Here is a 21,915-nt window from a genome sequence, read left to right as displayed (position 1 = left end):
AGAAATAGAAGCGATATATCTTCAACATCAAGGAAAGTGATTTAATATGAAGATGAAGGAAATATCTTCAAACAAAGAAGAACTACACCATGAAGTTACAGTGACAGGGCCGTCTCTGAAGACATATTCGAGGTAAAGATAAAAATGATTACTATAGACGATTCAACAACAGAGAGGAAGAAATAACGAAGGATAAAAGAGGCTTAGCTACCAGACAGATGGAGAAGGAAGCAAAACAAAGAGAAGAAACTTGGGAAAGTGAAGTATCGGAGGAGGAAGTAGATGTATTTCCGCAAGGAAGAAGGGAAAATTCAACACAGAAGATCCCCCCAGGGCTTAACACAGAACAAGACATTATTATTAACCTAGCTGCGAAATGAAAGTTTTATTTAGACATTTATCAACGCCTTTTTTTCTGCAGTCAAGAAAATCAGTTTCTGAGCCTTTGGTCTTTTACCTTCCATCTCGCCAGCGCGTTCGCCTCAGCAGGAGGTACCTCATTCCCAGTTACCACATCGTACACCTCCTTGGCTTTGAAGGCTACCATCACATGAAATTTCCAGAGTTGGAAGTTGTCCTTGTCTGCCAGTTTCTCAATCTGTCCGTTCTCCAGCAGGTCAGCCGTCATCCTTCCTTCGCACTAGCACACGTGGACATCACTTTGCTCGAATATTCGTCTTTTCTACTTTACCGCGACCGATCTCTACTTTCACTGACACAGTGATATTATTTTGTCTTTTGCTTCCTCATAGAGGAAGCTTTGTTTTCGTAAACTTCATATATAAACCTTTGATTGCGTATAAAGTTGGGTCTAATCAACCAAATTTAAAAGAATTTTATATGAAATAGGGGTAGAAAAAACCAAAGAAAAGATTGTTTTTTGAGTTTTTGATGCCAATATGTTTAGTGTTCTAAAACATTGCGAAAAATTGCGTTAAAAAAATGTGTGCGCGTGTGCGTGTGCGTGTGTGTGTGTGTTTGTGTTTGTGTTTGTGTTTGTATATGGGTCATTCCACGGCCAATTTGCGAGGAGTCAAACTTTGATCTTTTTATTTCTGATGGCGGTTTGCTTTTTAGCAGGTTTTTACGAGTACTATGCCCACATAAGAGCGTTTTTATAATAAATGTAGCGTTTCCGAAATAGAACCTGCGCAAAATGAAAATTGCAAGATTTTCAATGAATTTTTTCGCCTATTAGACAACATCTGAGAAAAAAATTCGGTAATTATACAGAAAGAGGGCAACCTCACCGATTTCAATGACCTTGATATATGTTATCAAAGATGTGATCCTGAGTAACTTTTCTTCATAACTTAATCGGCGGTCATTGCTAATTCAAAAATCATGAACAAAAAAATTTTGAGAAATTTAGAAGTTTATGTCAGTGCTAAGGGAAGTAATTTACCGATATGTGTGTATAGACAGTATAAATGTAGGCGGCGGAGGGGCTATCACCCTTCCCCCACAAGCAGGGATGGGTGGGGATGGACCTTGGTTTGCGTGTAAAGTTGAAAACAAGGTCTATCATTGTACGGTTCAGTTTTCAATTTTTCACGCGAACAGAAATCTACCCCCACCCACCTTTGTCTTTATGTGTACTGTCTATACACACATATCAGCAAATTACTTTTTTTAGCACTGACACAAACTTGTCACGTTCTCACTTTTTTTAACCGACTTCGAAAAATGGAGATTCTATATTCGGCGTGTATGTATGTATGTCCACGATTTTCTCTAAAACTACTGGACGGATTTAAATGCGGTTTTCACTGTACTATAGAGCAATTCTCCAGGAAGGTTTTAGTATATAAAATATCGCGCTAGAACTTCAGGGTACGGAACAGTAAGGAAATATGCGATAATAATTATTTATATTAATTTAATGAAGCACTAAAAAAGTATAAAATAAAAAAATTTTTTTTTAAATAAAACCGAATTCAAAAAAAGCTCTAAAAAGTATTTAAAAAATAAAAAAAAAATTGAAAAAAAGCTTTAAAAAGTATAAAATAATATTTTTAAGAATTCCTTTCAATTTTTTGAAATTGGTGCAAAATGAATAATACTTTTAAGACGTTTTTTTAAATTTTTGAAGTCGGCGCCAAATTAATAATTACTAAATTAATTAGGACAGTGAAAACCGCATTTAAATCCGCACAGTAGTTTTAGAGAAAATCGTGGACATACATACATACACGCCGAATAAAACCTCCTTTTTTTGAAGTCGGTTAAAAATAAACTTTGAACACATTCATATTACGATAATCCTATGATAAAATGATGTTTAGTTATATTTTTGTGGTAGTTTTCAGTCAAAATTTTGGTTTTTAAAAATAAAGTGCAATATTAGGCACAGTTCCTTTATTCAATTAGTTTTTCGTCTATTTCAGACGAGAAAGAGGAGCTCACTTTCATGGTTGAGTGTCTGTTGACCATCTAGATATTTTTCAGAAGAATGATCGCGGTCAAGTGACCACAGTTTTATTTAACCGTGATTGGACCGTGTGAATGCAGATTTGAAAAAGCATTGAATTTAATAGCAACGATTTTTGATCGGATTGTGACCGGACCGTGAGCGGACCATCACCGATAGTAAGAATCGATGCCTTAATTTAGTTCTGATTGACTGGGTAACCTATAGTCCAGTCAAATTAGATCAAAATATAGCGAATAGAAAAAATAACCGGTAAAAAGTTATAAATTGGTGTAGACCTTTATCTCGGCATACTATTGAACATACTAAAAGTCCGGACCTTTATCTGCAGAGCTCGATCCGCCATCTGGAAAAAAAGGTGCTCCAATTCAGTTTTTTCCTCATATCTCGGTAATCGTTGATCCTATTGTAATGAAGGTTATTATAAAAAATGAAGCTTATTAAATTCTCTATAAAAAAGGTTTAATACATTTTTTTCATACCTTTAATAGTTTTTCTGTAATACATTGTTGAATATATGGATATTTGTATTTTGTCTCACGCTGTCATAAAAATCAGACTCTCGGTGTAGAATTTGTAAGAAAAAATGTAAATAGACAAAAAATATCCAATGTGTGCGTGATATTTCTCGTACATATGAAACGTTGGCAACTCTTACTATTTAAAATTGTTGTACATGACTAGTACTGGGGGTAGCGCCGTCTACAAGATTCTTCTGAGCCGTTTCCTGAGGTTGTGAATCTGCAGGGATATGATCATCATCTCGATCTTCAACATCGATTACGAAGAAATCGTTCTCGTCAAGTTTCCAATGCTTGATGACAGCTGAAGCTTCTAATAATTGTACCTCATTATATGATGCGCTGAAGCCCAAGCTAGATAGTAACGTCACTAGATTTTTAGAGTCAAATTTACGGTATAAAAAAGCAGCAATTCTGATTAAAAGTGGTGACAAGAAAGATCTTAACCTGGTTGCCAACATAATAGCGTGCGCTATTGAAATGCATTTTTATTCGAGCTGCTGCAATGGGCATTTTCTTCCTTTAGCTATAACGTTTTCCAGAAAAATATTGAGGGATTTCGGTATGTAATCTTTTACATCTGTCAAAAAATCATCACTTGAAGGATATGCAGACGTGTCGTTGATTTGTGAGCGAATATCTTCCCGAATTATGGCTGCAGCTGTAGTGACTACTCGAAGGCGTTCATCGACTTTCTTTTGTTCTTAAGAAAACTAAAAGAAAAATACGGTGACGAGATTGTTATAGCGACAAATAAGAAGATTACTACTATATGTTTCCAAAACAAAGGATATACAATTTTGTCGAGTTATTGGTATGAACGAAAGAAAGTCGATGGACGGGAAGAACGCCTTCGAGTAGTCACTGCAGCTACAGCCATAATTCGGGAAGATATTCGCTCACAAATCAACGACACGTCTGCATATCCTTCAAGCGATGATTTTTTGACAGATGTAAAAGACTACATACCGAAATCCCTCAATATTTTTCTAGAAAACGTTATAGCTAAAGGAAGAAAATGCCCATTGCAGCAGCTCGAATAATAGTATATTGTACAACGAGTGGGAAAAGTGGTCGATTCTGAATGAGTGTGACCGTCACTCATTTGGGCTCGACCACTCTTCCCACGAGTTGTTCATACTATTTTTCCTAACAAGAGCGTGAAACAGGCCGCTTTTTACGCTTGTTTTACAATTTTATTTCTCCACTAGTTGAGAAATGGCTCCATTTCTCAACTAGTGGAGGAATGGATCGTTTTGCTCACTCAAAACAAGCGCGAAAAGCGGCCCATTTCACGCTCGCGTTAGGAAAAAATGCATTTTAATAGCGCACGCTATTATGTTGGCAACCAGGCCAAGATCTTTCTTGTCACTGCTTTTAATCAGAGTTGCTGCTTTTTTATACCGTAAATTTGACTCTAAAAATCTAGTGACGTTACTATCTAGCTTGGGCTTCAGCGCATCATATAATGAGGTACAATTATTAGAAGCTTCAGCTGTCATCAAGCATTGGAAACTTGACGAGAACGATTTCTTCGTAATCGATGTTGAAGATCGAGATGATGATCATATCCCTGCAGATTCACAACCTCAGGAAACGGCTCAGAAGAATCTTGTAGACGGCGCTACTCCCAGTACTAGTCATGTACAACAATTTTAAATAGTAAAAGTTGCCAACGTTTCATATGTACGAGAAATATCACGTACACATTTGATATTTTTTGTCTATTTACATTTTTTCTTACAAATTCTACACCGAGAGTCTGATTTTTATGACAGCGTGAGACAAAATACAAATATCTATACAGGGTGAATTTTAATGGATGTCCCATTCACAATTGTCATCTGCCAATTTGTCTCAATTTTCTTTCTATATATATAAAAAAATTTTCCATTTTGTAACGAAGACGTAAAGTTTAACAATTATTCTATATAAGTGAAGTGCTCTTTATCAAAAAAAGGATGCTCGATGAAGTATTGATGGTAAAAGGATGGGACATCCATTAAAATTCACCCTGTATATTCAACAGTGTATTACAGAAAAACTATTAAAGGTATGAAAAAAATGTATTGAACCTTTTTTATAAAGAATTTAATAAGCTTCATTTTTTATAATAACCTTCATTACGATAGGATCAACGATTACCGAGATATGAGGGAAAAACTGAATTGGAGCACCTTTTTTTCAAGATGGCGGATCGAGCTCTGCAGATAGAAGTTCGGACTTTTAGTATGTTTAATAGTATGCCATGATAAAGGTCTCCACCAATTTATAGCTTTTTACCGGTTATTTTTTCTATTTTTGCTAATTTGACTGGACTACTAGTATACTAATCTCTACACCAAAAAAAAATCTTAGTTTTAGCGGAATCCTCTAAATCTTAGCGGATTTTATTCTTGTTTATGGCCTCAAGAGGAATCCTCTAAAATCAAGAGGAAAATATTCTAAGCACAAGCATTTTTACAATTAGAGGAATTTCATCTTGCATCTATAGTCTATAGTACGCGATCTTGTTATTCTTAATATCAATATTTTATTGTTAACAAACCAAACAAATTTTTGAATTTTGCTCTTTCTATAATACATTTGCTTAAACGAAGGCCCCAGATGAGGAGCACACTTCGTAAACAAAAAGGGTTATGTCAGAAGCCCTGCTAGTGAGCACGCTCTGACTGGAGAAACCCTACCGAGCTGCCCTAGATATAGGAGTCGATGTTGAATCTTAATTACGCAAGGATATTGGCGATGCGCCGCGTAGCGGGCGCGAGCCGAACTCTCGCCGCGCGAGCCCGCGCTGCCGCCCGTCCCGTCGTACAGCCCAAGCTCCAAGTAAACATATATTTCTCTGAGACAGGATTTTGATTTCGACAAACTCTTTCACCCGACGCGGCTTGGGTCGGAGCTGTCGGGGCTCAAAATGTAGCTAATTAATATGTCTAATATGTTGGGCGCCAGTTAGTTTTATGAGAACTAACAAACTCTGATTTATTCAATAAAATGGTTCGATTGGGTGACCCAGGAAACAGGAGATACCAAGAAGTGGAAATAATTGATGGAACTGAAGATTACTACTTACGTTTTGATAAGAATTAGTTTCCTTTATTGTTTTACCTGGCAATCACAACTCTCAGAGATCGACTCTCCGTGCGATCTTTCGACAACTTTCAACGGCGCTTTACAAAATTGACCCTCCGTGCGATCGCCTCTTGACAAATTGACGACGTCTTACAATACAATTTGACGACGTCTTAACAGGTTAGATTTAGACCTTCTCGCACGATGCTCACACAGAAAGTGTTCGGTCGTGCTTTCGCCGGGAGCTTCCTGTGGTTCGGCCGGTTCGAGAGAGTGGGGGAAGTCGCCGCAAGGCCGACGCTCATTGGTCGCCGTACGATACATCGTTATCGATACAGCCGTCGAGGCCTGTTCGGCATTTCGGCTGTATGGGGCAATCCCATTGGACCTGGCGCTAAGTTAATTTTAATGTTAATTAAATATCTTATTCTAACGCGGATCCCGAGAGTTTAGACCGCGAGACGTTGAGTTCAGAATTTCCTGTCACACCTTTTAATACAAGAGGAAACCTGTTAGAATAATATGTAATAGATTTTTGAGGAATAGTCCACTTATTGACAGAGGAATACTCTTTCCGCTTAGAATATGGGATTACAGGAAATTTTACTCTGTTAATAGAATACTTTTTTTTGGGTGTACTATAATCTTATCACAACATATACGTATATTACTCAATTCAAACACGGAATTGTTTACATGTATTTATATTTATAATACACTATATATAATTGTATATAACTGTCACCAGCTGTCAAATTTGCCACAAAATATGTCAACGACCGCCGCACGCGCAGAAAGGAAGCAACAATGCGCCAATGCGCACTATCTCGCTTGTTCTTTTACTCTCCCACTTGCTCGCACACGCTCTCTCGTTCTCTCTCTTACTTTGATTTGAATGTTTTTTCTCTTTCTATCCTGGTCGATAAGTACATATTGATCTGATTTACTTCCTAAGTCAATAATAACGCGCTCACGCCGCGGTTTATTGGAAGCGATATTAGCGCCGCATAGTGTCGAAAAAGTAAAATGGACATTTTTGGAGCACGAGAGACTACCGTGTCTTTTGATGTTGCTGTTAAAAACAAGCTGGCTCTGAAGAGGAGCAATAGTAGCGATCTGTAATGATGAGGAAGCAAGTTTTTAATTTGCATTTTTTTTATTTTTAAGTCATTTTCAAATATTGTCTGTAGCTCTAACTTCTGTAAATTATGATTTATCGGTTAATTTTTTTTAAAGGAATAAAGTATCATTGAAGAATGGTTGGTATTGTGTTTGGTGAAAAGATTTATTTATTATATAATTTTTAATTTTTAAACATTTTATTGGAAAATTACGTTAAGGTCATCTTTAATTTCTTTAATTTAAACCCCCATTTTCAATTGCATATTCTTATAGCTTATTTCGAGAGCTTTTTTAAACACTATTATGAGTTATTTTTTCATTAAGTACTTTTCAAGTTATAAAGTGTTTCAATACGTATATAACTGTAATCTTTAAACTTTATAACTCGACAAGTACTTACAATTAATTAAAAAATACTTTGTTATAATGTTTTGAAAAGCTCTCGAAATAAACTATGGGGACGGCGAGATGACAAGCTCAGAGCTCAGCACAGAGGACAGCACCGAAAATGGAGACGTGTCATAATGTTTACGTTTAATGAGTGGGGAGGTTTGGAGAATTTTTTAACATGCCGGGAATGTGTATGGCATATGGATGTAAAAATAAGGGAGGGCATCGGTTTCCGAGGGACAAGTTAATGAAAAAACGGTGGATCACTGCTATAAAACGCAAGGATTTATGTCCGAATACAAATTCGCTGTGCACAAACCACTTTAGACCTGAGGATTATATTACCACCGGCTTTGAAAGTGGTGAGTTTACAATAAAATTAATAGACATATAATAAAACATATGTTTAGTCGCGAATTTGTATTCGGACATAAATTCTCGCGTTTTATAGCAGTGATGATTCACCGTTTTTTCATCATCTTGTCATTCTTGTCTCTCGGGAATCGATGCCCACCCTTATTTTTACATCCATATGCCACACACATTCTCGGCATGTTAAAAAATTCCGAAATATTCACGTTTATGTACACAGATTTTCTCGTTAACGATATGCTCGGTATTCGGTGACAGCTCGGTGCGTCTCCAATTTTGCCAGCGCCTTTAGCGGCCAAGAGTGGCACGCGCCGTCCCTATAAGAATATGCAATAAAAAATGGGGGTTTTAATTGAAGGACGTGAAGGGAAAATTTATGTTATCCTTAAAAAGAAATTTAAAAAATGTATAAGAAATGAATCTTTTTACCAATTACCACCAAAAGTATTTTTTCATTAAGGTAGTCCTTTCGCCGACACAGCTAATCAAGTAACAGTCCGTCATGAGGTAATTGAAAACAAACATATTGACAAACATTACACAACATCCCAATAATTATAATAATATAACATGATTTTACACGCACGATTTAATCGTATTTAATTATTTACTAATTAAAAAAATATCACAGTAGTGCGGTTGGACTCGATTTAAGTTAGGTCAGGCATGACGGTACGGGCGTTTGGAAGTGTCACTCGGGTGTTACTCCCTTCTCCTTCTAACTTGCTGAGATAGAAGGAGAGGGGAGTGTGCTCGTGTGCGCTCGGGTGACGTTTCCAAACGCAGCCACGAGTAAAGCAATATGCGATTGGATCCACTACTTATTTAACCTCATATATTAGAGCAAAACATTCAGTAAGCCCTTATTTTCAAGGTACGTACGAAATCCGGAAACTTCAAGGAATATTTTAAGACATTAATAATGTATTCATCTAATCGCTAAGTACATGTATTATTCGTTGAAAACCTTGGCCGTGGCGATTTGCATCATTCTATCTTTCTCGTTCATTTGATGTAAACAAGGATAGAATGACAATAACACGCTTCGCGAACATACATTTAGAATGACTTATTTCTTGTAAAATGTCGGTAACCTAACCTGATTTTTCGTACACATGCCCCTTATTACTGTATATTTAACATATATCAAATTTAGGTACCTATCTAATACTTATTTTCACGAAAGGACTACCTTAATTAAGTACTTTTTGAGTTACGAGTGTGTACACACACGCACACGCACGCGCGCACCCACACACAGATATTTTTTGTTATAATGTGTTTTTTTTTTTAGACGTTTTAGAGCATTCTGAACATATTGCCTGTAAAAACTCGAAATTTTTTAAATTTTTTACCTTAAAACAAAACTTCCTCTATGAGAAAGCAAAAAATACAAAAAAAAAAAAACCCCAAAACGGGCACAGTAACAACTATGCTGCAAACAACAACGTAGAACTACGTCAACTGTCACTATTTCATGTTAAAGTATTCAGCGAAGGAAAGTAGACGTAAGGCTACGTCAACTGTCACTATTAGGGCCAAAGCACATATGACAGTCGTAGTCGTGGACGTAAGTAACGCACAAGCTTTGGCGTATCCTGATCTGTCAGGTCGGGGACTACGACCGTCGTATATCGCTACGCCATGTTATGTGCTTTGACCCTTATTCAGCGAAAGACAGTTGACGTAGCCTTACGTCTACTTTCCTTCGCTGAATATTTTAACATGAAACGTAGTTGACGTAGTTCTACGTTGTTGCTTGCGGCACAGTTGTTACTGTGACCGTTTTTTAGCTCATAAATTTTTTTCTATAAGTTTCTTAAATTATCAGCATATAATGAATTGGCTTTCTTCTAGGAAACTTTATAAGCAAACTTTATAAGCAAAACACTACCGTATTTTAAATTGACATATAATAAATACGTGAAAATAGCAACTTAATTTGTATTTTTTATATTGAAAATCAAAGATAAAATTAAAAAAAAAACAAGTTTCATGGATGTGATCAGTTTTTTATATTAAATCGAAAAATATTTTCCTAGAAAATAAAGTTTGCATTTTATTAATTGCATGTGTTCGAAGCATGTTTACGGGGCTATTATTCTATGAATTTTATGAAGTTCCGACATTTCTAACAAAGAGAAGATACTTAAATCAGGTCTCCGATTCATTGAAATTTTAATATACTTAAGAAAATCGGTTAATAAAATAAATGAGTAGTTTTTTTGTTGTAAACCGATTTTCAGGAAACTAGTACTAAAATTTTTCCAGAAAACAAAGCTAAATCTTTAAAAAAAATTAAACCTATCGTCGCTATCCTTGAAAAATTAGAATTTTGGAATCGGATTTCAGCGTTTTAGAACTTTCTGAACACATTGCCATATCAAGAAAATCGGTTATAAAAAACCACCCAAATAAATTGCAGGAACATTTAGCTCACATCGAGGGCTTTCAAAAACATTATAATAAAGTATATTTTCCTTTAATACTTTTCGAGAAATATTAATGTTGCATGTTTTTGTCGTAAGAAAACGTTGCAGTCGTGCACCTGAAGTTACCCCACCCCCCTCGGGAAAGACGTAGTTCTACGTCAAAATAAAAAAGTAAAAAAAAAAAAAAGATGTGACTAGAAATGGGACTCGCTACGTCCTCGTTGTTAGTTCTGGGTAATGCTAAAAGCGAGATTTTATTTGCAATTCTCTATTCGGAATATTTGAACCTGCTTATATTACCATGGAAATCACACAACTTTTTCTATTTTTTATCATGTTTGACTGAAATTTTAAATTTCGTTATTGTCAACATATTCATAATCAGCGTCCCAAAAAACCTTCTAACTGGCTTATTGAAAAATATGTAAAAATCGTAAAAAACTGAGTAGAGAAAGATGAAATTTGGGTATGTCACTATGCCGCAAAGAGATATATGTATGTATGTTACTATATGTAGGTATATGTGTATATATAGAGGAGCACCTTTTCCCAGTCCTTGTATATTTTATTTCGAGGAAAAATATAATATGACACATGTAGAAATAAATAGATCTGAGGTATTTTTGCGGTGTAACTTGTTGCGCCGCGCGAAGGGGGTGAAACGTTTTCACGCTATCATACGTTACCGATAAAAAGCACCTTGCTATTCACGACTATTACTGTACCGTTAAAAATGGCATTCAACCGGGTGCCTGGACTAGAGGCTATTTGATTCATTTGTGTGTCGGTAGAGCCGCACGGGACGCACGTCCGCGGACTTTTGGCAGCGTTGCTCTTTTTCGCCTTGCCTCTCCCATCGCTTTTCTGTAATGAACCCGTACGCAAAGAGCGCAGACTCGGTTCGCTCATCTCGTTCCTCACGGTGCGAAGGTGTGTATACAGAGCCGTCGTTCGGAAGGCCTTCAGTATGACATTAAACGTTCAATTCTGCGGATGGCTATTGCGTCGCTTCGACGGCACGGAACACCCACGCTTACGGGGCACTTTTGAAACGACCGCTCTCCTTTTACTCGAAAATTCGATTACGCCGCTGCCGTTACCGTTCTCGTTCTTGTTCTCGTTTTGATCATGTATCATTTTTAATCTTCTTTTCTTAATTATTCGGTAGTTTATTAAACGTTGTGTTAAACAATTTGCGCGATTTGAATAGAATATGTGTGGATATGTGGATTAGTGAGAAAACTATTCATAGATTCCAGGAAAGTTTAATGATAACATTGGTGATTCAATTTTCGATTATTAAAGACTTTTACGAGAAAGAAGCCAGCTTGCTTAGTCACTAAAAGTTTATTTATTAAATTCAACATTTATCTTCTGAAGTTTTTACCAAAATATTTAAATAGCTTTTAATTAAATTGAAATTATTCTGAACATAATATTCTTTTTTTAAAATCTCTTTTATTCTAATTACTATCGGCACCAATGGAAACTCTTTATGTATTGCAACTAATATCAAGATAGATTTAATTGTATACACATACCGTAGTATTACTTGGAAATAACTCAGAAATTTAAAATTATTAAAACAAACTGACTCTTACTTAATTTACGTTAAATATGTACGTGTTAGAAATATACATAACAAATATTTTGAATTACCTAAAGGTCTGCACATTTTCTAATATCTTCAGATTCAGAAGAGATATTTAAGCGCTTCCAATGATTCACCTTGTATACCGCTTGCTAAAACGCTTGTGTATACTACTTACTGAAATTGAGAGTTTTGTTTGATAGAAACAAGTAAAATCTTTAATAAATACTTGATTAATGTTCGTTATTGTTCCAATGTATAATTTATTAATATCATTATTCTACGGTGATTAATACAGAGATAATAAATTTGGATGGATAAAAAAATGATAAAATTGCGGTGCATTTTATCTTTTTGTCATCATTTGGAACATACATTTCTACATGTTGCTGCTAAAAAAATTAACAACAGTTTGTTTTAAACAAAATTTTACAAATTGCATTGCACTAATGCATTTATATGAAATATTTTTGTAAAATTATAATTCCACCATGCAGTTTCGACGATTTTGATAAATCAAAATGTATCATTTGTACCGTTTTTGCGAATTGAAATAACATTCACAAATGATGAAACGGTATTTCTGTAAAGACGTTCCAAAAGGCTGAAAATGAATTCTTTTCTTGTCTAATGTAAAGAACTTTTTCTGCGTCAATTGTCCGCAAGTTCGCTTAACAATTTATTTTGTGAGACATCTTGGTAAAATTTATTATTTCGTTCAGGTCAACGATCAATTGAACTTAAATGCGAGAATATTCTTAGCGAAATGTCGCAACTGAGTCGAAGACTGCGGAGTTTCCTATTTTTATATCGGGAAATCAATTAAGGGATTAATTGAATGAACGCTTCCGCTAATATCTAAGTTCAGAAAACGCACAGTTGTTGCTCTCCAAATATTTGGCGATTTCGATGTCGGGAAGAGAGGGGGAGGGGAATCACATCGATAAACGGCGTATCGATCGGTATATATTTCGGAATACCTCGAAATCATTTGAATTCATATTAAGAAATCGCAAAAGAAAGCCGTGTTACGCACAGTTATTTATACAGTGGGCAGAGAACTTGTAATAGGTCTCATAGATGTGGCTCGTTCCGTCGGCAGTGTAGCGCGTGAATTCGTCGGAAGTTCGCCGAACGGCATCCGCTATTGCAACTCGAACATTTCAAAATTATTTAAAGAAAGCACACAGCTGTATTTGAACTAAAGCGCGCGCGCACCATCCATAAATCTGTCAATTTCTGACAATATAGGTAGATACCGTATAACGATGTACTTTATGCCTGAGCGAATTTTGGACTATTTTATTAGTCAACTTTAAATGCTTTTTATTGAAAAATTATAGTCTGAACATTGTGAAAGGTATCAGGATCTTTATCTTGAAATAACCTTAAAAGTTAGCTGTTAACTTTTTGAGGACGAGCGACTAATATATTGATCACCCGCTTTTATTTTGTAAACTGCTCTTTTGAAGTTTCATGAAATTTTTTGGGGATAAGTTGGTAATACTTCATTTATGTACTCTATTTGAACCAAGAATACAACATTTAAAATGGTGAATCCAATGTAGCGGATAGAATTTCAAGAAAATATGATTATCATAGAACTCGGTTTTAGGGAATTTTTAATATTATACTAACAATAAGTAACTTTATTTGAAATTCAGTTATCCCGAGGAGCCCCTAAAACCGAGTTTCACGATAATATGATTATATTTTGAAATTTAATCCGCTATATTGGATCTGCTTTGAATTTTACAATTCTGAATCCCAGAATCGAATTCAGTGATCCCGAAGCCTTAGGGCCTGAGCAGAATGGCTGACTTATAATTTTAAGACAATGTTTTATGCTTTAAAAATCTGTGTTTTTAGCAACATACAATACTGCCTTGTGTCAAGTCACTCAAGTCTTAAACGAGTGTACGAAGTGTCAACATTTGTAAGATTTGATTTTTAATTTACATTGCTGGCCAAAAGTTTGAGACCGCATATAAAATTTAAAAATATTCCAGTAAAATATTACTTAAAACATTACTTAAAATTCCTGCCTTACTTTATTTTTTTTTTTAATCTACATATATATATATGTATATAAACAAATGTCCTGATTGACTAACTCATCAACGCCCAGCTCAAACCCCTAAACTTAGAAACATGAAATTTGGAAAGTAAGGGAACTGTGCCTAATATCACACCCCATTTTTAGAAACCAAAATTTTGACTGAAAACTTTTATAAAAATATAACTAAACCGCATTATTTTATTCTATAGGATTATCGTAATATGATCTCCATGGCATGAGTGTTCAAAGTTTATTTTAATTATCTTTTATGAAGGAAAACAAAAAAGTAGCATTTTTTTACATAGAAAAAAGTGTTCCTAATATCGCACTCTTACATATTTTTGTTAAAAATACTGACACACAATATATGCTAGAAATAGAAACGACTCAAAATAGGATACATGGTTGGTAAAGATATCCTCTTTTAATGATTAAGAAAGCCCATGATGTTTCACGAACTAGGGTGTGACTGGAATAATGTAGTCAGAATCTCGCCTGGCTAACTTACTCTCAGAAAAAGATCTTGTTACTCATTGAACAGGATGCTGAGGAAGTTTTAGAGGTATTTTAGAGGCGGATCAGTTACGAAAAATGGGTGGTGTAAAGAATATTCCTATAGAGGGGGGAATTAGGAATACCGCAAGAAAGAAACATAACCGATTAAAGCATCACAATAATGGTTAGCAACGAATATCTCTAATTTAAGAATAAAATTAAACATAATATTATATGTTTTCATGGCAGAAATTTGTTCTTAGTACATATCTTTTTTGCTGTATTAATAACGCAAACACTTCTTGCGAAATTTCAAAACCTCGTTAAAACTATGAACTGCCACGCTACTTTTTATATTACAGTTCTGACTGAAATAAAACAAAAAATCGTCCAAAGTAGCGTTGTTCAACAGCTTCCACTGCTCACTGACAGAATGCAACACGTAACAGTCTCAATATTGTAGGGTGCTGAATTACGAACAAAAGCGCGATATTAGGCATAGTTTCCTTATATTCCTTCCATGACGTAAGCACTCACTAAGAAGAGATTTTTAGAAATTTGACTTTAATTGGGTGAAAAGGGATAAAATGTGTTTTCACGGATTCCTCAATATTTCTTAGGTCTGATGATATATCGACTTGGTTTTTGCTTACAATGGTTAACTTATTTCAAATGCTTAAAAACATAATTCAGGGTTTTGCCCTAAAAGGACAAATCTGGATTTGGGGGTGAATTATAGAATTTTTCGCATACCATAACGAAGCACGAGTTTATCAAGCTTGTTTAAAAATAAATACGTTATATTACATTTAGCACAGTTGCGTTTATCATGACATTATTTAATTTTAAGAAAGTAGACTACGGGGTCGTAAAACCCTTTTCTAAAAGCCATGGACTATTTTAGAAGAGTAGAATTTTTCGTCAGAAAAAAATAGGTAAACTTGTAGCTAGATTACTTATAATTAGATTAATAAGAAAGTGATTAAATGTTGAGGTGGCTACTTTGAGAAAAGTGTTTAATATTTAATCTTTAGTATCTAAGACTTTTCGTTTTGTGAAAAAATATTTTTTGTAGAGCTTTCAAACATTATATATATATAAATATATATATATATATATATATATATATATATATATATATTATTTTTTATTTTATTATAAAACAATGAATAAAACAGTAAAAATATGTTAAATTATATAATGCATAAGTTTGATTTTATTTTGTATAGTAGACATTTTCAATTAATGCTTTCAAGGTTTTAGCCGACAATGTATATTTGAACTGTTCCAAGTATAGATACATTTTATTAACCGATATTCGCGTGAAAGACAAATGTTCATCAGTAATGCTTTTTGCTAAACTCTTTTATTTTAATAGATATAGTATTGACTGTACAATTACTCACAAATAGCAGGATAAAATAAAAGTTTGAGTTAATATATCCATAATTAAGTCCTTTGTTTTTAGAGATAAATTAACAATTCTTTAATGTTTATATTTCTGACTAATTTTTTTTTTTTTATATTTTTGTTTAATTCAGTCACTCAATTTTTTTCTATTTTTCGGTAAATCTCCACAATTAAGGCCTATACGAGAAATCAATTGAGAGGAGGTAAATTTGATGTATTTTTGCCCTGTGAATCCAAAACTGTTGATAAAATTTGGGGATCGCTTTTATTTTCTAAGATATCGTCATGAAAATGAGAAAAAATGGCGTAAATATTTAGTATTAGGAAGCCACTTCCAATTTTCATAATTTTGAAATATGTTGTCAAAGATATGACCCTGAGTAACTTTTCCTTATAACTTAATCGGCGGTCATTGTGTATTTAAAAGTTATGAACAAAAATAGTTTGAGAAATATAACAGTTTCTGTCAGTGCTAAAGGAAGTGATTTACTGATATGTGTATATAGACAGTACACATGTATTGATTAAGTTATAAGGAAAAGTTAATCAGGGTCATAATCTATTTCAAAAGTATGAGAATTGGGGGTGGCTCCCTAATACTAAATATTTACCGTGTGATCATACATGTCAGTGTGATCCACCCACACAACAATTGAGTTGGGTTAGATTAGTTTTTTGGAGGTGAGCCCCCATATGGGGCGGAACCCACTGTTTATATACGGTATCATAGAATTACATACTATTATTTATTATATTTTTTTTATTAATAACTTTGTAATAAACAACGATTCCCAACTTTTATCAACAGTTTTGAATTCAGGGGTCAAGAATACATAAAATTTACCTCCTCCCAATTGATTTCTCGTATAGGCCTTAATTGTGGAGTTTTATGAATTTTTCTCTTGTATAATACGCTTTAAAATAATAATTACATAAAAGTTTAGATTAAATATTGTCATTTTTGCATATTTAGAAAAATGAATATTTTAATCTGGCACCTTATTTGTTTTGATTAATAAGTAGATATTAAATGTTATTTTAAATAAAATGTATAAGATGACAAATATTTAAACTTTATTTATGATTTTTTACGCAGTTTTTTAATATTACTTTGGAAATTATGTGCGCAACAACCATACACTAGAGTACAGTTAATATAATTTTAACACTTTCGAAATTCAGAATTATTGAGCATTTTTTGTATTTATTTTTTGTTTGTGACGTCACGAAAGTATGATTGCAAATCTAAAGTAATTAATAAATCTAGAATATCTTATATAATTTGCGGATTACCTCTCGTGGGTAGAGTAGTTAAACTGAATCGAAAAGTCCTGTATCACTACGATTTTTGTAATAATTAATAAAGATTCGCAAACAAGCATGCATCCGCGAAATTAGCGACAAGAGACCCAGCATTATGCATATTTGTTCTTGCCTCCCAGTGCCTTGCCGCGCAACAAACTGTAGCCGTTGCATGACGCTGGGCTATTCTCGCCGAATTGCGCGGACGTATATAATTAATTATTGCAAAAACTGCAAAATGATACAGGACTTTTCGATTCAGTTTAACTTGTTTTACTTACAAGAGGTGATCCACGAATTATGAGACATCTTGTATAGTCAAAACTGCTAACGTACACATCAATTTGGCAAAAAGGAAGATAAGAGAAGTGAAAGAGTGTGACTGCAATAGATACAGACAAGCATCTAAAAAGAAAAAGAAAAATCTACTTAACGTGTAATAATATTGGAGTAAAAATGGTGATTATCTAACGAATTTTTTTTTTATTTTCTTCATTATTATTATTATCATTATTATTGTTTTTTTCGATTATTTGTATAAATTGTATTGTGGAATCAAATTCTGTTCGGAAGTATTATGGTTTGTATGTACTTTCAAAAATAGAACTAATGTTCAGGCTGATAAATATGATGTGCTGTTGATGATATGCTAACTATATATATGTGCGTGTGCGTGTGTGTTGTGTATATATATAATATAATTATACATGTATAGTATAATTATATACATATAATTTTAGTTGCGTTAAAGAAGAATGAAAAATATATAAAAGTCTAATTGTTAGTTTAATTTCTCATACTTTATTTTGAATATATGTGCATTAATTATATATATGGAATATATAATATATATATAGATTAATGATATATGTATATGGAATAGTTTAGAAACATAAAATAGCTTTTTTGGGAAGCTGTGAAAAAGTTTTGCTTAAAATTACTGTATACAAGAAGTATAATTCCATTTTACTTAATATTCTCTAGAATCATTGTGACTTAACACATAGATTTGAATGATTAAATATTATAATATAGGTCATAGGAGAAACTTTAGCAAGCAAATTGGTTGATTGTAATTTTCTAAGTTGTTAATTATTATAGTAAAAATTAAAGAAATATTCTTCACAAATTGTTATATTTTGTTTATTTATAGAATAGAATATTTATGGTTGTATATCATGATTCTTGATTAAACTTTTAATTTTTGCAAACAATGTTTGAATAGTTTTACACTACAAGATATTTAAGTTATTGACTCAACGTGTCTCACAACATATTTTTTAATTCCAAAATTGAATAAACAATTCTTTTTTTGATTTCTTATATATATTTTTATAAATCGTGTGTTTCTTGTATAAATATTTTTAGTTAAGCATGTTTTGTGAATAACATTGGAGAAAAGAAAAAATATATAGAAAGAAAACTGTAGTATCTTTTTAAAAAGTAACTTAATTTATATGAATGTTTTACAACAATTATTAAAAATTAATCTGAACATAATTTGACGATTTATTTATTTATCGTAAAGTTTATGTGATTGTTTTGTATATAGAAATAGAATAAAAATAGATTTTTAATCAATACTATTTTCGATTAATAGTTTCAGTTTAATTTAGTATAATTTAATTTAGTTCTTAGATTTTTTATATTCTCGAATTTTGCAGAGTTTTCTATTATTTTATAACATAATAATATTTGTGACACGCAGGAGTTTGAAATTTTTTGTATTTCAATTCTTTATTCTGACAATGAGAGAAAATAGTTGAAAAAGAATATAAAAAACGGGCTAACTATGAACCAAGCGCGGTAAATGATGCACGAAATAAAAATAAAAATAAAAAACTTTCGCGCATCATTTACCGCGCTTGGTTCATAGTTAGCCCGTTTTCTATATTCGTAGATTTCCCATTGGAACCTATAAATCGAATTTTAAATCACGCTGGCTGAAAGTACGCGTAATATGACAACTAATAACAGGTTATTGCGATAAATATTACCACATGCTTCAGTGGTCGAATTGGTACGATACCTTCACGGAATGAAGGAGGTTCCAGGTTCGAACTCTGGCTGAGGTAATATTATTTTTCGCAATGATTTCTTTACAGTTATTTAGATGCATATAGCATCAAAAATTAAATCGAATCGATTTAATTAGGGGAAGGGGGGATTTTATTACTCCAACCGGAGCTGTGTTTCAAGTCTTATAAATTTAGTCGGCGTGCAGTCAAGGTTGGAAAAAATGTAAAATAAAAATAAAAATAAACTTTCGCGCATCATTTACCGCGCTTGGTTCATAGTTAGCCTGTTTTCTATATTCGTGGATTTTTCATTGGAACCTATACATTGAATTTTTAGTTGAAAAAGAATCATTAATTTATAACACTAAGAGAAATATTCTTTTATTCAGTTCCCACACGTTGTCTTGTATGTATTATGCGTAGCGCGTTTACAATTTTTATGATTTTTAATTTATATTAATTATCAGATGTTATACATATGTGTAAAAACTTTTCTATTTATACAGAAAATTTGATATTCTTGTATATGTATATACACAAGAAATTTCTCAACAAACCTTAAATAAATGCTAAAGAACCGAAAAATCCGCGGCTCAAAGAAAGTATGCCTAGTGATGCCTAGTGAGGAACATCCTATACAGTCATATTGATTCGAAGGTATCGATCGCTTCGGAAATAAAAGCCAAGACATATCCGTGCTCTGACATCACTCGGTTTACCAACGTGCACATATATTGGACAGACTCGATAAAAACGGATCGTTCTTTTCTTTCGACCTTTTATTGATTCTTTAAAATAGATAAGTATTAAATAGTCATTTTTTCTTTCTAGTTATTAGTTATTTCCTCACGCAAAAATTATTATCCTTCCAGCGATCGTAATTTCAATTTTTAGATTTTTTGATTATTTACGAAGGTGGTATGTTTTTTTTATAAGATTAAGTATAACTATTTTTTAATAATTACAGAAAACTTTAATCTCTCAAATCGTAATCTATATAGTTAAGAATCAGTTCGTTCTGCATCCGGAATCAATGTCTTTTTTATTTTATTATGTACTTTTTTTCATTAAAGTTTTTTAATTTACTACCGACCTAAAAATTAATCTGTGCTATAACTATGCGTAAAATTAAAATTTTTAATGAACGTGAGATTTTATTTTCCGATTTGAGATTATTTAATTACTATAGTGTATTTAATTACGTATTAAAATTAAACACAGTATCTAAATACTAATAAATAAATAAATAATTATTTTTAAATATTTTTATATACACAATTGAAGAGGAGTTACTTATCTATAAGTTTATTTGTGTATGATGTTGTGTAGCACAATTTATTTATAAATAAAGAAAGGCAAATACGTACATACGTTAACATATACAGGGTGATTGATTTTTAAACAATCCGTTTTTATTTCGCTAAAGATGTCAATTTTTGGAAAAAAAATCCGAATGAAAACTGCAGTTTCAAGAAGGATATAAAATGTTATTAGTTTGGCCTGTGGTAGCTTTTTGAAGGTCATGTAAAGATTATCATTTACAATTTTTAAATAAGAAATTTTTACATTCTTGTAGTCGATATCAAGACATTTCCGAAACTCTAATCATAAACCTTTTTTCCAATGAAAACTTCCTAAGTTACGTGTCTTCAAAATTTGAGTACTGCCATCATTAGCATTAGCATTATACTAAAGATATATCACGTAGGGATGGCTTGGTCGAATTTACATCTTTTTTTTACTTGTACGCGTACGTAAGCATGGAATTTTAATTCTCTAAATGTTTGCACACATTCCCTTTTACCTCGAAACAATCGTCTTTCAAATTCGTAATTTCAAAGTAGCGGCACGATTACGATGATTTTGACCCCTTGATTTGATGATGGTTTCTAGTAGTATTTTTTACGCTGAACAAAAAATTCTTTAAGTCTTATATGGCTAATTGCTCTAGTTTTCGAGGTATACAGTGTTAAAGTTAAAAATAAATAATATAAATTTTTAAATAATACAAATTTTTAAATAATACTTTGATTGTGTGTATAGACAGTATACACATATAGGCGGGGGAGAGATGACCGCCCCTCCCCCGCAGGCAGAGTTGGGTGGGGGTGGATCTCGGTTCGCGTAGAAAGTTGAAAACTCGAATCGTACAATGATAAGATCTCGGTTCGGGTGGGGTGAACTTCGGAAAATTTTGTTTGTCGGAAAATTTTTTTACTATTTTTCCCGTGTTTCTCGCAAAAAATACCTCCAAAAATTACTAACATTTTGAGGGGCCGAAGTTATCGTAATCGTCCCAAAGTAGCTAATAGACGTTCCGAGAAATCGATGAGAGAAGAGATAGCGACATAAGATAGCGAATCATCAATGACTTATCGACTTGCAACGTTTTATTAATTAATATCAAGTTTGAAAGACGATTGAGCTATTGTTTTGAAGTAAAAAAGAATGTTTTCAAACATTAGAGAAATTAAAATAATAATTAATCCTATACCTGCGTCTTCACCACATACAGAGAAAGAGAGCTAGAGAAGGAAGGAGGAAGGGGGTGGAGCAGTAGATCTCAGGTTCGGCAACAGTAGAGAATTAATATTTTGGGAATAATAATCTGTGTAGGATTTTTATCTTTACTGTGGCATACATACATTCACTACTGACTAAAAATTTGATACTACATATAAAATTTAAAAATATTCC

General features: G+C 33.1%; 1 protein-coding gene across 8 annotated transcripts in view; it reads left to right on the top strand.

The window, feature by feature from the left end:
• The window catches only part of Rhogef2 (Rho guanine nucleotide exchange factor 2), a 250,749-nt gene that overhangs the window by 126,525 nt on the left and 102,309 nt on the right, over positions 1-21,915 (top strand). The window lies entirely within an intron of this gene.

The sequence above is a fragment of the Temnothorax longispinosus genome, chromosome 10, assembly GCF_030848805.1.
Source record: "Temnothorax longispinosus isolate EJ_2023e chromosome 10, Tlon_JGU_v1, whole genome shotgun sequence".
In the NCBI taxonomy this organism is placed as follows: domain Eukaryota; kingdom Metazoa; phylum Arthropoda; class Insecta; order Hymenoptera; family Formicidae; genus Temnothorax; species Temnothorax longispinosus.
Note: the sequence above shows the minus strand (reverse complement) of the source record. Positions and strands in the feature narration are given on the sequence as shown.